This window comes from Lithobates pipiens, unplaced genomic scaffold, assembly GCF_037356315.1.
Source record: "Lithobates pipiens isolate NorthernLeopardFrog02 unplaced genomic scaffold, aLitPip1_a1.2 Scaffold_16, whole genome shotgun sequence".
Lineage (NCBI taxonomy): Eukaryota > Metazoa > Chordata > Amphibia > Anura > Ranidae > Lithobates > Lithobates pipiens.
In genome coordinates, this window is record NW_027507748.1 from 632,071,474 (window position 1) to 632,083,997 (window position 12,524).

At 48.9% G+C, this 12,524-nt stretch overlaps 1 long non-coding RNA gene across 2 annotated transcripts in view; it reads left to right on the forward strand.

The window, feature by feature from the left end:
* The first annotated feature begins 10,451 nt into the window (after nucleotides 1-10,451).
* The window catches only part of LOC143983978 (uncharacterized), a 44,013-nt gene continuing 41,940 nt past the window's right edge, over nucleotides 10,452-12,524 (forward strand). For both annotated transcript variants that reach the window (XR_013274698.1, XR_013274699.1), the window contains exon 1: nucleotides 10,452-10,587. This is a non-coding gene — a long non-coding RNA (uncharacterized LOC143983978). The remainder of the gene's footprint in view (nucleotides 10,588-12,524) is intronic.

Here is a 12,524-nt window from a genome sequence, read left to right on the forward strand (position 1 = left end):
GTGTATAGGACGTCGTATTTTTCGTCCCGTCGTACGTGCCGTTCACGTCATCGTGCACGGTTTCAGCAAACTGTTCGTCCGTCGTGTGTGGCCATGTCCGTCCATGCTAAGTTTGAGCGGACTGTTTGCCGAAACTGTTGGACGGACAAAGTTGGGCGAACAGTCCGCGCGTGTGTACGCGGCCTTACACTTAGGCCGCGTACACACGCGCGGACTGTTTGCCCAACCTTGTTCGTCAAACAGTTTCGGCAAACAGTCCGCTCAAAATTTGCATGAGCGGACTTGCCCACACACGAGCGGACTGTTTCAGCAAACTGTTTGCCAAACAGTTCGCTCAACTTTTGAAATGAACGGACTCGCCCACGTAAGGAGGAGGCAAATCCGTCCATTTCGAGCGCGTGTACAGGTAGGCGGGGCCCGCGAAGGAGACGTCGCGGGCTCCGCCGCCTGGAATGGGCTTAAAGGGGAACCCCAACGCCGAAAAAAATCGGCGTGGGGGTTCCCCCAAAGTCCACACCAGACCCTTGTCCGAGCACGCTACCCGGCCGGCCAGGAAAGGGGGGCGAGCGAGCGCACCCCCCCTCCTGAGCCGTACCAGGCCGCGTGCCCTCAACATGGGGGGGGGGTGCCTTGGGGAAGGGGGGGCCGCGCGGCCCCCCCACCCCAAAGCACCTTGTCCCCATGTTGATGAGGACAAGGGCCTCTTCCCGACAACCCTGGCCGTTGGTTGTCGGGGTCTGCGGGCGGGGGGCTTATCGGAATCCGGGAGCCCCCTTTAAGAAGGGGGCCCCCAGATACCGGCCCCCCACCCTATGTGAATGAGTATGGGGTACAATGTACCCCTACCCATTCACCTGTGAAATAAAGTACAAAAAAAAAACACAACACAGGGAAAAAATATTTTATTGCACAGCTCCGGGGATCTTCCGTCTTCGGGGGTCTTCTCGCCGGACTCTTCCGCTATCTGTGTGTAGCTCTTTTACTAGCGGAGGAGTCCGGCTTTCTTCCTCCCCGCCGCCGGCCTCTTCTCCCGACTTCGGGGGTCTTGTCCCCCTCTTCGGTTCTTCTGCCGGGCCACCGCGCCTTCTTGTAGCTCTTTTGCAGGCGGTGGCCCGGTCTTCTGTCGCCGCTGTCGCCGCCGACTTCCGTTCGTGTTCTTCTTCTTGTTCTTGTTCTTCTCCAGGAGATGTTGACACGTCGCTCCCTCCGGCCGGAATGCCAGAGCCGCGCTGTGCGGTCACTTATATAGTGACAATGGGGCGGTGTCACATGGTATATGTCACATGGGTTGGTCACATGGGTTGATGTCACATGGGGACTATGACATCGTAAGGGGGCGGGGTCACCATGTGACCAACCCATGTGACATATACCATGTGACACCGCCCCATTGTCACTATATAAGTGACCGCACAGCGCGGCTCTGGCATTCCGGCCGGAGAGCTCGTCGAGTCAACATCTCCAGTAGAAGAAGAAGAAGAACAAGAAGAAGAACAAGAACGGAAGGCGGCGGCGACGACAGCGGCGACAGAAGACCAGGCCACCGCCTGTAAAAGAGCTACAAGAAGGCGCGGTGGCCCGGCAGAAGAACCGAAGGCGGCGACAGAAGAACGGAAGGCAGCGGCGACAGAAGACCGGGCCACCGCCTGCAAAAGAGCTACAAGAAGGCGCGGTGGCCCGGCAGAAGAACCGAAGAGGGGGACAAGACCCCCGAAGTCGGGAGAAGAGGCCGGCGGCGGGGAGGAAGAAAGCCGGACTCCTCCGCTAGTAAAAGAGCTACACACAGATAGCGGAGGAGTCCGGCGAGAAGACCCCCGAAGACGGAAGACCCCCGGAGCTGTGCAATAAAATATTTTTTCCCTGTGTTGTGTTTTTTTTTGTACTTTATTTCACAGGTGAATGGGTAGGGGTACATTGTACCCCATACTCATTCACATAGGGTGGGGGGCCGGTATCCGGGGGCCCCCTTCTTAAGGGGGGCTCCCGGATTCCGATAAGCCCCCCGCCCGCAGACCCCGACAACCAACGGCCAGGGTTGTCGGGAAGAGGCCCTTGTCCTCATCAACATGGGGACAAGGTGCTTTGGGGTGGGGGGGCCGCGCGGCCCCCCCCTTCCCCAAGGCACCCCCCCCCATGTTGAGGGCACGCGGCCTGGTACGGCTCAGGAGGGGGGGCGCGCTCGCTCGCCCCCCTTTCCTGGCCGGCCGGGTAGCGTGCTCGGACAAGGGTCTGGTGTGGACTTTGGGGGAACCCCCACGCCGATTTTTTTCGGCGTTGGGGTTCCCCTTTAAGCCCATTCCAGGCGGCGGAGCCCGCGACGTCTCCCTCGCGGGCCCCGCCTACCTGTACACGCGCTCGAAATGGGCGGACTTTCCGAGCGGGAACAGTCCGCTCATTTCGAAAGTACAGCGGACAGGCCCACACACGGGCGGACTGTTCGCTCAAACACAGTTTCAGCGGACAGTTTTTCGGAATTTCCGAAAGACTTTGTCCGTCCAACTGTCCGCTGAAACTGTCCGCTGGAAGCCCACACACGAGCGGACTGTCCGCCCAAACACTGTTCAGCGGACAAGGTTGGGCAAACAGTCCGCCCGTGTGTACGCGGCCTTAAGCTCCAGACCATTTGGCTGCCCAAAGACCAGAGCACTTTTTGCGATTAGGCACTGTGTCGCTTTAACTGACAATTGCGCGGTCGTGCGATGTGGCTCCCAAACAAAATTGACGTACTTTTTTCCCCACAAATAGAGCTTTCTTTTGATGGTATTTGATCACCTCTGTGGTTTTTATTTTTTGCGCTATAAACAAAAAAAATAGCGACAATTTTGAAAAAACGCATTATTTTTTACTTTTTGCTATAATAAATATCCCCAAAAAATATATATAAAAAACATTTTTTTCCCTCAGTTTAGGCCGATATGTATTCTTCTACATATTTTTGGTAAAAAAATCACAATAAGCGATTATTGATTGGTTGGCGCAAAAGTTATAGCGTTTACAAAATAGGGGATAGTTTTATTGCATTTTTATTAATAATTTTTTTTTTTACTAGTAATGGCGGCGATCAGTGATTTTTATTGTGACTGTGACATTATGGCAGACACATCGGACATTTTTGACACATTTTTGGGACCATTGACATTTATACAGCAATCACTGCTATATAAATGCAGTGATTCCTATGTAAATGACACTGGCAGTTAAGGGGTTAACCAGTGGGTGGCAGTGTAGGGGTTAAGTGTTCCTAGGGGTGTGTTACTAACTGTTGGGGGCTGGGCTTTCATTTAATGAACACTAATCTCTGCTCCAATCACATGGAGCAGAGATCAGCGTCACCAGTTACTAGGCAGAACGGTGAGATGCTGTTTACAATGGCATCTCTCCGTTCAGCCGCCCCGTGAGACGATCGCGGGTATGCCCGCGGCGATCGAGTCCGCAGGACCCGCGACTGGACTCACGAGGGTCCCGACCAGCACGCGGCATGCTCGTGATGGCAGGGCAGCATTAGATATTGGACGTACCTGTACATCAATATGCCTGCCCGTGCCATTCTGCCGTCGTACATCTGCGTGCACTGGTCGGGAACCAGTTAATTGGTTTGAGCAAAAGTTATAGCGTCTACAAAATAGGGGATAGTTTTATGCCATTTTTATTAATCATTTTTTTTTTTTACTAGTAATGGTGGCGATCAGCGATTTTTATCGTGACTGCGACATTATGCCTGACGAAGGGGCCATGCACGGCTCTGAAATGTTGCACTATCTTTGTGTTGTGATCATGCAATAAATCACCCGTTTGGACGCTATTTGTGTCGTTCCATGGTGTACTGGCAAATATCATCACAGTAGTACTAAGTGCAACATTATGGCAGACACATCGGACACTTTTGGTGCGATTTTGGGACCATTCACATTTATACAGTGACCAGTGCAATTAAAAATGCATTGATTACTGTGTAAATGTGACTGACAGTGAATGGGTTAACCACTAGCTGGCAATGTAGCTGTTAAGTGTGTCCTAGGGAGTGATTCTAACTGTGAGGGGGAGGGGGGGCTGTGTGTGACATGACACTAATCATAGCTCCCGATCACAGGGAGCTGTGATCAGTGACAGTGTCCCTAGGCAGAATGGGGCAATGCTTGGTTAGCATTTCCCTGTTCTTCCTCTCCGTGCGAAGATCGCGGCTAACCCCCCGCGGACATCGAGTCCCTGAGACCCACGATCATACAGAGGTCGTGGTGCGCACTCTGCTGCAAACTGCTTCTTAAAGGGCAACGTACACGTATGTTAATCTGCCTGTACGTGTCCTTCTGCCGACGTATATCGGCGTGAGTCGGTTGGCAAGCAGTTAAAGCGGAGGTCCACCCTAAAATGGACCTCCGCTCATCGGAATCCCCCCCCCTCCGGCGCCACAATCGGCACCTTTCAGGGGGGAGGGGGTGCAGTTACCTGGATAATCCAGGTAACTGCACCCACTTCCGGGCTAGCTCTCTGCGGAACGGGGCGTACGTTACGCCCCCGTTCCGCAAGCGCCCGCCCCCTTCAGCAAGTGCCCCGCTGCCTGCTGGGAAACACACAGCTCCCAGAGGCAGCGGGGACCGTCCGGATTGCGCCGCGCGGCTCGCGCATGCGCAGTAGGGAACCGGGAAATGAAGCCGAAAGGCTCCATTTCCTGATTCCCATACCCAAGATGGCGGCGGGACCCGACTCGGCTTCGGGTGCCGACATCGCGGGCGCGCTGGACAGGTAAGTGTCACTATTTAAAAGTCAGCAGCTGCAGTATTTGTAGCTGCTGGCTTTTAAAAAAAAAAAAAAAAAAAAAAAAAAACGCGGAGTCCCGGTGGACTCCCGCTTTAAAGAGTCATTGTAATCATTTAATGAAGATTTTTCTTTTTTGTTCACTTTGCCACATTTAAATCGGGGAAAAAAATAAATAAAACATTTTCGATTCGAAACATTCAAACCGATACATTTTGAATCAGTCGAAATTGAAAACTTTCGATTTTTTTTTTCCCAATAAAGATCAGCAAATTCGAATAAAATTGAAACAATTCTGAATACAAATTGAACACATCAACTGAATTTAACTTAAGTAAATTAACTAATCAAAAACAAAACAAATGTTTTCGTCGTGCACATGTCTAGTCTTGATCATTGAAATAATTGCCGATTATCTTCTGCGCATCTTTTGTTGGTTTGCTTTCTACCTCTTTCAGGGGGATTTTATCCACAGACCTCAGACAGCCCAAAAGATACAGACACTTGATTCTGACTCCATGGTATGTGTGTGACAGGTACCGTACGAGAGGACAATATATGATTACTGGAGAGTAAAATCATAGTGGTGGGACATGGAACATAATGGCTTTCAGTGTATTCAATCTGAATAAGTCTGTCGTAGACCCCTTTCACACTGGGGCGTTTTTCAGGCGCTTTAGCGTTAAAAAAAGCGCCTGTAAAGCGCTTGAAAGAAGCCTCATCTGCAGTCCCAATGTGAAAGCCCAAGTGCTTTAAGAGCCCTTTCACAATGACAGCGCCCGAAAAACGCTCGTAAAGCGCCGCTTAAACTAGCAGCGCATTACTGGCGTTTTTCGAGCGTTATTGGGGCGCTTTTAACCCCTGCTAGTGGCCAAATAAAGGGTTAAAAGCGCCCACAAAACGCTGCTGCCAATAGCGTTTTTCAGGCGTTTTACAGGCGCGAGCGTTGTATTCACCGCTCCAAAAGCGCTGCAAAGAAGCTGCTTGCAGGACTTTTTTTGATGCCCTGCCAGCGCAGCGCCTCAGTGTGAAAGCACTCGGGCTTTTACATTGGGATTGCAGTTGCAGCTTCTTTCAGGCGCTTTTTTTAACGCTAAAGCGCATGAAAAACGCCTGAAAAATGCCTGAAAAACGCCCCAGTGTGAAAAGGGTCGTAAAGCAGAAAATAACCGCACAATTACACGTTGTTGTCACCAATATTTAATTCAGTGACTGTTAATGACAGATATACTTTTCCAAAGCTTAGAATGACCACATCACATAACGCCACATAAGGGAACTATAAAGGGGAACTGAATTCTGAAAGCTGTGCCCACGAAAAGCAGGCAAGGACAAAGCACTAGTCACCTGGGACTGTGGTCATCCGGCAGCTGATTGTTTTCTCATTATGTACCATGCCTTGTACTGCACTATGTTTCTATGCAGAGGTGGCCATCTTGATAGAGGCCTGATTCCCCCAATCCGCACACATGATGTAGACGGGGTGTAGTGTCACAGTTTGATGCCTATCACAGGATGGTGCGGAAGTGACGTTGTTGCGTACTGCGCATGCGCGATGCGCTCCAAACGCTCGCGCCGTGCGTTCCAACATAGTTTCGGCAATACAGTTCAGCGAAACCATCACATAATGTTACGGAAGTGATGTTACACACAACACAAACACGGGGTACGTTGTTGCGTACTGCGCATGCGCGATGCGTTCCAAACACTTGCGCCGTGCGTTCCAACATAGTTTCGGCAATACAGTTCAGCGAAACCATCACATAATGTTACGGAAGTGAAGTTACACACAACACAAACACTGGGCCGTTCGTTACAACACTAATACTTCCCTTGTTACCTAGTAGGTTTTGCATTGCTGGGACTTGTAGTGCCTATCCTGAGCTACATGCTTCAATGTTCAGTGTCCTCATCCCTATCCCCATGCTTCAATGTTCAGTGTCCATCCTTATCCCCGTGCTTCAATGTTCAGTGTCCTCATCCTTATCCCCGAGCTTCAATGTTCAGTGTCCATCCTTATCCCCGTGCTTCAATGTTCAGTGTCCTCATCCCTATCCGCGAGCTTCAATGTTCAGTGTCCTCATCCTTATCCCTGTGCTTCAATGTTCAGTGTCCTCATCCCTATCCCCATGCTTCAATGTTCAGTGTCCTCATCCCTATCCGCGAGCTTCAATGTTCAGTGTCCTCATCCTTATCCCCGAGCTTCAATGTTCAGTGTCCATCCTTATCCCCGTGCTTCAATGTTCAGTGTCCTCATCCCTATCCGCGAGCTTCAATGTTCAGTGTCCTCATCCTTATCCCTGTGCTTCAATGTTCAGTGTCCTCATCCCTATCCCCATGCTTCAATGTTCAGTGTCCTCATCCCTATCCGCGAGCTTCAATGTTCAGTGTCCTCATCCTTATCCCCGAGCTTCAATGTTCAGTGTCCTCATCCCTATCCCCCTGCTTCAATGTTCAGTGTCCTCATCCTTATCCCCGAGCTTCAATGTTCAGTGTCCTCATCCCTATCCCCATGCTTCAATGTTCAGTGTCCTCATCCCTATCCCCGAGCTTCAATGTTCAGTGTCCTCATCCCTATCCCCGAGCTTCAATGTTCAGTGTCCTCATCCTTATCCCCGAGCTTCAATGTTCAGTGTCCTCATCCCTATCCCCCTGCTTCAATGTTCAGTGTCCTCATCCTTATCCCCGAGCTTCAATGTTCAGTGTCCTCATCCCTATCCCCCTGCTTCAATGTTCAGTGTCCTCATCCCTATCCCCGAGCTTCAATGTTCAGTGTCCATCCTTATCCCTGTGCTTCAATGTTCAGTGTCCTCATCCCTATCCGCAAGCTTCAATGTTCAGTGTCCTCATCCTTATCCCCATGCTTCGATGTTCAGTGTCCTCATCGAAGCAGGGGGATAAGGATGAGGACACTGAACATTGAAGCTCGCGGATAGGGATGAGGACACTGAACATTGAAGCAGGGGGATAGGGATGAGGACACTGAACATTGAAGCTCGGGGATAAGGATGAGGACCCTGAACATTGAAGCAGGGGGATAAGGATGAGGACACTGAACATTGAAGCTCGCGGATAGGGATGAGGACACTGAACATTGAAGCAGGGGGATAGGGATGAGGACACTGAACATTGAAGCTCAGGGATAAGGATGAGGACACTGAACATTGAAGCACAGGGATAAGGATGAGGACACTGAACATTTAAAGCTTGCGGATAGGGATGAGGACACTGAACATTGAAGCACAGGGATAAGGATGAGGACACTGAACATTGAAGCTTGCGGATCGGGATGAGGACACTGAACATTGAAGCATGGGGATAGGGATGAGGACACTGAACATTGAAGCACAGGGATAAGGATGAGGACACTGAACATTGAAGCTCACGGATAGGGATGAGGACACTGAACATTGAAGCATGGGGATAGGGATGAGGACACTGAACATTGAAGCACAGGGATAAGGATGAGGACACTGAACATTTAAAGCTTGCGGATAGGGATGAGGACACTGAACATTGAAGCACAGGGATAAGGATGAGGACACTGAACATTGAAGCTTGCGGATCGGGATGAGGACACTGAACATTGAAGCATGGGGATAGGGATGAGGACACTGAACATTGAAGCACAGGGATAAGGATGAGGACACTGAACATTGAAGCACGGGGATAAGGATGGACACTGAACATTGAAGCTCGGGGATAAGGATGAGGACACTGAACATTGAAGCACGGGGATAAGGATGGACACTGAACATTGAAGCATGGGGATAGGGATGAGGACACTGAACATTGAAGCATGTAGCTCAGGATAGGCACTACAAGTCCCAGCAATGCAAAACCTACTAGGTGACAAGGGAAGTATTAGTGTTGTAACGAACGGCCCAGTGTTTGTGTTGTGTGTAACTTCACTTCCGTAACATTATGTGATGGTTTCGCTGAACTGTATTGCCGAAACTATGTTGGAACGCACGGCGCAAGTGTTTGGAACGCATCGCGCATGCGCAGTACGCAACAACGTGGCCCGTGTTTGTGTTGTGTGTAACATCACTTCCGTAACATTATGTGATGGTTTCGCTGAACTGTATTGCCGAAACTATGTTGGAACGCACGGCGCGAGCGTTTGGAGCGCATCGCGCATGCGCAGTACGCAACAACGTCACTTCCGCACCATCCTGTGATAGGCATCAAACTGTGACACTACAGGGGGAATCCCTCCCGCTGAGTCATTGTATTCTGACAGCAGGGAGACAGAGCCAATCACAGCACATATGTACCATGTGATCAGCTGTGGCCAATCACAGCCAACCACAATTATAAACACTGAATGCATTGCTTTCATTCAGTAAAAATGGTTGCTTATAACAGTGAAATTAAAAAAAATCCTGATCACTTCCCCAGAGTAGTACAATGTTACTGTGGTCACAATGTATTTCTCTAATCACGGTGGGAAAAACAATGTACTAAAGAGAACATATTTTTTAATAAAAAAAAATGATTAAAATGTATTATAATTTTTTATTTTTTTACATACCGTCATCAGTCAGTGTCCCTGATCACCGCCACATCAGCTTTATGATGAGGATGTACTGCACTGGCGACTCATTTGAGTGAATGGGGCCACGCCTCAACCGCCCTGATGGGTCGCCATTTTGAGGGTTAAAACAGGCAGTGAGGAGGCGACATACTGCCCCCTGAAAAGCGATTGCTCTTGGTTTCCTCAGTACAGTACTGTGAAGACTGGTAGATCAAGAGAAGGGAAATGGCGACACTTCCAGCATTAAAAGTCCAAATCTTTATTGAAAGACCATTAAAAGCAAGGATGAGACACGCACTTACAGCCCTAAGGAAAACAACAAACACGTTTCACACTCCTGTGCTAAATCATTGCAATCATTTCTCTTCATGCTACATGTATTTGTTTGCAGACCAGGCGGGCACCCGGCTCCTCACCGCACGACAGGGTCCTACGGAGTCTCCTTTGGAGTGGTGCACCATTCTGTTTTTCTTGTTAAAGCGGAGTGCCACCCTAAAGTGGAACTTCTGCTCATCGGATTCCCCCCCCCCCCCTCCGGTGCCACCTTTTTGTATAATCCAGGTATCTGCACCCACTTCAGGTAATAGCTAGCTGCAGATGCCCCCCCCCCCATTGTTATCTGGGAAACACACAGATCCCAGAACACGACGGGGACCAGTAAAGACACGCAGTAGAGAACCGGGCAGTGAAGCCACAACGCTTCACTTCCTGATCCCCTGACAGAGGATGGCGGCGGGGGCAGCCGAGCGACAAGCGATTACTCGTCATCTACTGCCGACATCGTGGGCACCCTGGACAGGTAAGTGTCCATTTATTAAAAGTCAGCAGCTGCAGTATTTGTAGCTGCTGACTTCTAATATTTTTTTTTAAGGTGGAGCTCCGCTTCAAGACTGGTAGATCCCCAGTCACATTTTTGGTATATAGAGGTCTAGCAGAGCACAGAGAGGATATGGAGCTTACAGCATGTCTGAACCCCTGAAATGTAATATCACTGTCATATCACCACCATCTCCATTCTCCACACAATGAAGAAGAACTACGGTACTCTGTAATCTTTTTCTTCTCTTTATTCCCCCCCACTCACCCATCATACAACTTAAAGAGAGCCGCGGTGGATGACGGGATTTGTGGTTTATTTCCTAACATCTTACTTCCGGCATATAACATGAGCGGCTCGTATGGAACTACAACTCCCATCATGCCATGCGGCATCGCCTTTTCCACGCCTCTCGTGTCATTTTGGAGGGGGAATTCGGAGTGTAGAGAAGGGAAGAGAGGATGAGTGCCCGGCGGAGGTGACAATTCTCTATTACTTAAAAAGAGTGGAGCGGCTGTGCATGGCAGTTCAGGTTTAGCTCGTTCAGTAAAGCTTAAAGTGAAAGCTACAAGTTGATGTGTGTGTGTGTTGTATATATAGTGTGCTCTCTAGAACTATACACTGGACATGTGCAGCACTCATGGAGCTTTATGGGGCAATTTTTGATTAGCTCATCATACTGTGTGTATATATAATATCTATATCTGATGGTAAACAAGTATATTGTGCCCAAACTTGAAGTCCCACCACTGCACTGCTAGAATAAGTGAATAGTCCCTGATAATGTGTGTGTGTGTGTGTGTACACACACACACACACACACACACACACACACACACACACACACACACGCAGCAACTCAATGCATTTAGATGTGTAGGGTGTCCTACATGTGTTGATGTTGCTACATTATGTAACACTATTAGAATCATTTTTTACAATTTAGGATGGGCGCCTCAAATCTGTCCATAATTGTAACGGTGCCTTGACTGAAAAAAGGTTGAGAAACACTATTCTAGAAGAGTAGAGGTTTAGAGAAGAAAAGCACTTCTAGAGGAGAAGAGGTGTTCTAGAAAAGAGCATAAATTCAAAGGAGGAGATGTGTTTTGGAGGAGGTGTTCTAGAGGGGGAGATGTGTTGTGTAGGAGGTGTTCTAGGGGAGAAGAGCTTTTGTAGAGGAGGTGTACAGCAGATCTAGAGGAAGAGAGGTGTTCTGGGGGGGAGAAGTATTGTTTACTAGCAGAGCAGTTCTAGAGGCGTTTTAGAGGAGGAGAAGTGTTCTAGAGAAGGAAACCAGTTTTAGGGAGAAGGAGAGGCGTGGAGGAGGAGAAGTTTTCCTTGAGGAGATGAGTAATACTAGAGGATGAAAGGTGTTCTGGAGGAAGTGTTTTAGAGAAGAGGCATTCTAGAGAAGGAGAGCAGTTGTACACTAGGAGAGGTGTTATAGAGGAGAAAGAGACCCCCTGCCATAGAACCTATCTGGTGGCCCTCCAGCTGTTGCGGAACTACAATTCCCATGAGGCATTGCAAGGCTGACAGTTACAAGCATGACTCCAATAGGCAGAGGCATAATGGGCCTTGTAGTTCTGCAACAGCTGGAGGGACGCCAGTTTGAGATCCCTGTTCTAGAGGATTAGAAGGTACTCTAGGGGGTTTAATAAATCAATCTCAGTGTATCTGTTCCCATAAGTATTGGCTTGTATAAATATGTACAGTATGTATATATCTGACTCTGTTATTTTATGGACTATGTCTGATATGCTTGAAAGCCTTTGCCACAGAATTTCCTTGGCAATCTATTTTTACGAGGTAGGTAGCCAGGTCTTTTCTCAACCCTCCCCAACTGCTCAGCCCGGGGCTCGCATACAGAATGCAATAACACAAGCATACTAAGGACCAGTTTGTAACCTACCTGCATGTCTTTGGGAGTAAACCAGACTATCCAGAGGAAACCCAGGCACAGGGAGAATGTGCAGACTCCATGCAGATAATGTCCTGGACAAAAACTGAGGACCCCAGTGCTGCAAGGCATATCTTCTAATATCCCTGTGCTGGCCAAGTTGTATTTACACATGCTTATTCAGTAAGGCCCTTCGAAGGCCAGTGATGTTCAATGTGTAGTAACTCTTAGCACTCAATATTAGTCTTTCACTGGTTTTCTGCTGACCATACATGTATCAATATTTCACACACTTAACTGTCTGGTCCAAAGATTCAACTAGAATGCGCAAACCGCAATTTCCATCAGATTATTAAATGTTTGGCCAGTTTTATCTGAAGTACACCTCGCTGCACTATCATTGCTCTATAAGTTGTCGTAATGAGTACCGTATATACTCGAGTATAGGCCGACCCGAATATAAGCCGAGGCCCCCAATTTACCCCCAAAAAAACTGGCAAACTTATTGACTCGTG